Here is a 6,000-nt window from a genome sequence, read left to right as displayed (position 1 = left end):
ATAACATACGAGGGAAGTCTCATTGCAAGCTTGCACATCAATCTTCTTAAGGAACGTTCCAGGACAAAGCTTCCACATACAAGCCGAAGTAATAACCGCCACCCAGCCTCTTTCATCCAACTTCCACACTACAACTCGCTTGTTCCCTCCAGACTAGATAAAGACTACTTTGTCTCGATCTCAACGCGGACCAAGTCGTACCGGCCACAGTTGCGCTTATGTCCAATTGCCACAATCGTTACTTACCAAAGATCGCCGCTCAGACTAACCATCTCGACTGAGTAAAGACTTCATCTCAGACGTCGACTACTGGGCACAGAATAAGTGAGAAACGTTCTCGCTAGTCAGAAAACAGAGAGAACAGTGAAGGATGAAAGCTGAAATTTGTGACAAACCACTTCCATCTTACACTTTAATTATGTACTACATTATTAGAATGTAACGCTTCAATTTGTGGTTCTCGGTTGGTTGTATAGTAAGAGCAAAGGTTACATTATTATCGTTACGTATCGTGTGAAGTAATTGTAAAAGTACCAGGGTGAGTCATTAAACTAGTCACGAACGGCGGTAGAGACATTAGAGTAGCGTGTACGAGCCTGAAAGTTGTTTTTCTTTTCAACATACTCCCCCTGTAAACAACTTATCATAACGTTCGACAAGGAGTCAAAAGACTGCAGCGTAGAAGTCTTGTGGCAGTTTTTGCATCCAACGAGTGACCTCTCAGCGTATAACAGGTTCATTTGGTTCCTTAAACTGCTGCAACCCACATGGCCGGTGTGTCCTGGGGGCAACGAAACACCCCTAGACGGGAAAACGAGGTGCCATCACTGGATAACCAGGGCAGCGAGGATTTTTTTCTTGTCCTTTGGCGAATTCCTGTTCCAACTGAACACACATTTATATGAAATACCGTTCTGACCACATATCAGACGAATTTCACTATGGAAGTGCTCTGCGGGTAATTTATCGGCTCACAAAAATTGCGCTGTTCTGTTTGGGCACACACTCCTAACACACCTGCAGATTATTAACCACTGGCCACCGAATACAGTGTACGGCTAGATGCGAAGCGACATGTGCTGCCACCTTCTAATTACGTACAGGCACGAAATTTAGGAAGTATGCGACATTATGCCGTTTGCGGCTTATGTATTGACTCACCCTTTCAATATTTCACTTTTATTTTTTTGAATTGCTGTAGTTTTTTTAATCCGTGACGTTGACAGAATCGCAAATCAAACGCTTTCATTAGAGTGGAGGTGGGTGGGAGGTTGTTCTACCACTTTACAGATTTCAGCGCCTCTGGAGACCCTGTAACAGAAGTTTACTACAGTTTCTTATTTCATTTTGACAAGACAGCATTCATATTACGTGTGCTGCAGTCTTTTCCTGAAATCAAGAAATGTACTCTGGAAAAGTGATGTTCCAAATGTGAAAAAATTACGTTGTCATCTACTTAAGAACTAAAATTGTATTCAAATTTAAATGTGTTGTAATCGAGAAAATATTGTGAATACTGTATTCAATAGTCCACGCGTTACATTATGACTCTACTGCATAAGCAGCAATCAATAAGTGAAATCAAATTAGGAAATAATATCAGAAATAAAATTTTAATATATTTCGAAATAAGAGCTATTGGCAACTGACCTAAATTTCTGTTTTTCAGACGGGAAAAGTAGTTAAGACGTTAAAGAAACTCAATTTCTTTACGATTACCACACATTCTACGGTGGAAGGCCCTTTTCTGTTTCAAGGTTCAGGCCTACGCACCACTAACGAAATATGAGTTAACTGTCCAGTAGTTATGTAACGCGTCTTACAAATATACGGTATTTTACTTTCTATAAAACGTTAAACCTAAAGAATTAACACTACATTCCTAATTACTTTAATATATTATGCAGCACATTAAGGTGTAATCCGAGAATTATTTACTACGGTTGTCTCTAGTGCCAATTACTTCGTGTGATTCTAAAAGGAATCACTATACTGTAGTACCAAGCAAAAGAAACGTCTTGTGTTCCTAGATATACTATCCTCCGGGTGCCACAGTCTCCAGTACAGTGATAAACATGCTATATGATTTGAAGCGTAAGTCTGAACGTGGAACTTTTTCACGGACACGGAAGACGACGTTTTAATGGCCAAATGAGGGTAATAAGACAATCTAATGTTTGTAACCACGACATTCCTTGTTGCAAAAGTTACCGTTTCAGAGTTGGAGCGATTCTAGCGCTCCAAGCGGCGAGAAACCACAGTCACGAGCGCGACAAGGGCGATGTTTGTTTTCATTCTTTTTCTAAGTGATTTGTGAAAGATACATTTTATGTTTTTTGCCTCTAAAAGTTTGTGTAATATTAGGAGACACGGAATGATTGGCTAATAATTGTAAAATCAGCCGAATCTTACTGATTCAGTGACATGAGCTACAACTGACCCATGAAGAAATACTTGTGTATGTGTATAACTGCTGCCTACTCCGCTGAAGGCAAGAGGATATAAAGACTTTCCTGCACGAGAAACATATTTTAGTTGTCTGTTTTTATCATGATATGGACTTTTCGTGAGACGTAAAAATTATGGGATCTAATGATTCGTCCGTTCTTACACTTCAGTCGATCTCCAAATATACGAATATTTTGGTCAATTTAATTACTTTTGCTTCACAAGTGAGTGTGTTGAAGAATCTTTGCACTTGTGGGTCAGATGTAGCAACTGTGAAATTGTTTTCTGTATTGGAATACAGTTTTCTTGCTTTTGATTCGTTATCGCCATGTCTGTCTGATTTTCCCTCCAGCTACAGGTATGGTGGTTAATTGGAACGCTAAATAACGTAGGTATTAGTTCCATACATGTGTTCTACGTTCCAAATTCACTAATTTGCCTGAAAGTATAGAAAACAAAACTTCTCGTTGTTGCGTGGATGTACAACGTCTTTCTGAAAAATGTCAATTTTTCTGTTGTTTACTAGCAATTGTTATGAAAGATCATAAAATGACGAATGTGGTATCATCTTTTAGTTAGAGTCGATTTTTATTGAACAAGCTCCCTATTACAGAAACTATGTAACAAATCAATATAAACCATACTATTCACATTAATCCGGTATCTTCTTCCCAAATGTCGCTTGCTGGCCTGTAGTTCTGCGGGCGCAATGTGTAACACAGAAAAACTGCCGGTATGTCGTGACTTATGTTAGAGTGTGATAATATACAACAGAATTTACTATTTTCTTATTATGTTTCTCGTCAGATGTTTTTCCTTTTGCATAAAACCAACAACTATGTCGTTCATTTAATACTTAATGATAAGCCGAAGCAGATGTACCGCATAAAAAAATCCGAATAGGACTCATCCACAGAGCGTTCCGTACAAAATCGGTTGTGTGTATAGAAAGCTCATTCAAATTCAACCCTGGAATCGAGATTCTCGACGATTTTTGTTTGTTACCGGTATCGATATTTCCAAGTCAGATGTGTACCTGTTCCTGACAAAAATAGGAACCGTACCACACGAACAAAACGACAGTTGGATAACAAATGACTATATACACATTGTTATTATTTATGTTATGTCTTTGAAGAGCGCATTTACACTAAACTTCATGTCCATTTCCCTGTTGTTTTCTCTTTGCGTTCTGTCCAAGCTTCCCTCATGCCTTTGCTGTGTTTCTGCTTCGATTCTTCGGTCCACTTTAGGGTCTGTGTACTCTTCGGCTTCTCTTTTTTCTTGTTCGCCCAGTGTTCCTTCATCCTCTGGTTGTGTTCTTGTCTCTGTACAGTCCACTGTGTTCGTTTGTTGTGTGGTGTCTCTTGTAGTTTGTTTCTTCTGATCTAGTTCCTAAGGAGTGTTTCGTTTTGTATTGTTTCCTGTGCGATGTTGAGTTCTTCCATGTCATTTCTTACTTCATTCTTCCATTTGTTGTTTTTCCTTGTTCTAAACCAGTCCAAGATATGCCTCGTTATCCTATGTGGTGCCATTCTGCTGAGGTGTCCGTAAAACTGTAATCTTCGTTTCCTGATTTGGTCTGTTATTTTCTCTGTGTGTTCGTATAAGTCTTCAGCTGACCTCTTTATCCATGCGCTGTCTTTTTGCATCGCCCCGAATATTTTCCTGAGTATTTTTCATTCCGTCTTCTCTATCAGTTTGATTCGTGTCTGGCCTTGTACTACTGTGGTCTCGGCTGCGTATATTGCTTCTGGTTGCACCAACGCATTGTAGAGTCGTATTTTGACCTTTCGTGAGATGGCTTTCTTATTGTAGTGATTCCTAGTCGGATTGTAGTCATTCTCTAGCTTCGCTCTTCTCTCTTCACTAGATACCTTATTTTCTCCTGTAATCCGTATTATTTCTCCTATGTACTTAAAATTTTCTGTTCTGTGTATTGTCCCATATTTTTGGTGCAGTGATGGGCGTTTTGGGTGCTCATGAACTGTGTTTTCTCGTATGATATCTGTAGACCGGTCTTGGCTGCGATTTCGTGTATTTCCTCTATGGCCCTGATTGCTTCCATTTCTCGTACCGTAACGATGGCTAAATCGTCAGCAAACGGTACGAACTTGACTAGTACTTTTCCTTACAGGGCTCCTTTCTGTGTCTTTTCCAATTCCTTCACTATTTTATCCAGTACTACATTAAAGAGCAATGACTCCTGTTCTGATTTCGAATTGTTCTGAGAGCTCTCCACAGAACTTCACTTTAGATGTCATGTTTCTTAGTGTTTGCTGAATTATAGTTAGTGTCTCCCTATCTACTCTGTATTCTTTCAGGATATTAAAGAGGGTTTATTGAGTCGAACGCCTTTTTGAAGTCGATGAAGGTGATGGTTATGTTCTGTTTGTGTTGCAATATCATGTTAAGGATCCATATCTGTTCAGCACACGACCTGTGTTTACGAAACCCAGCCCAGCATTCGCCAGTCAGATGGTCTGTTTACTTCTGTAATCTATTTAGCAGCGCTTTCTGAAGTATGTTATGTGATAGGGAACAGTGAGATACCCCCATAGTTGTTTGGGCTCTATTAGTAGTACAGCAACAAGGACGTCACCCCACTCTCCATTGTTGCCAAATTTATTGAAGATGGCGGATCCAAGATGGTGGCATAGATATGGCAACGTCGCAAGGACGTCATGGCGGGAAGTTCAAATTTTGGCGGGAAGATTGGTCAATTGGGCTACCTCCACTAACCTAACCCCTTCTTCCCCCTCCCCTCCCCAGGAAATGGCGGGAATTTCAAATACCATCAGGACAATGTAACACACCACGGCTACCTCCAGCAACCTAAGAAAATGGTGGGAAAATAGTTCAGTTTGGCTACCTTCACTAACCTAAATCATCCAAATGCCACATCTTCCCAGGAATTTTCTGGGAAAGGACTCAGCCTGTGCTGGATAGGATGGACGTAAGTCTTATTTTCAGGCTTTATTTTAAAAACTTAATGCAGTAGCTCCATGCAGTGTGTTCACCATGAGTTCCAGAATCAAACTGACCTAGTACACAGTACTGTCAACCGAGGGTACTGTCATCATTTCTGAGACGTAATCCAAGATGATGGTGTGGAGGGGGGGGGGGGGGGGGGAATAGTGAGAACCAATAGGAACCTTTAATCCTGTCATGTGTTAGACTTCAGCCAGTAGGATGGCGGTATCTGGTAATGTCATTGGAGGAGATTATGCTCAGCAGCTCTGGGACCTCAGTCCTGCTGAGTCAGTTAGCAGCAGCAGCAGCAGAAGAAGAAGAAGAAGAAGAAGACGACGAACCATGTAGTGTCAACAGCAGTCGCAATCCAGCACAGCCCTGCAGAACGGGAAGAAGTGAAAAAGTAAGTATCTCATATCACATCTTTCTCTGTGGTTAGCATTATCATTATTATTGATTGTTTTCACATCTTGGTCCTTGTCTATGTGTAACAGTAGCCCTTGATGCATCCATCCCTCAGGGTCGAGCGCCAACACGCCGATCTCTGTCGCGTCCAGACCTGTAGTAACCTCAGCTGCC

Source organism: Schistocerca serialis, chromosome 1 (assembly GCF_023864345.2).
Source record: "Schistocerca serialis cubense isolate TAMUIC-IGC-003099 chromosome 1, iqSchSeri2.2, whole genome shotgun sequence".
Taxonomy (NCBI): domain Eukaryota; kingdom Metazoa; phylum Arthropoda; class Insecta; order Orthoptera; family Acrididae; genus Schistocerca; species Schistocerca serialis.
This window is presented reverse-complemented; position numbering follows the sequence as displayed.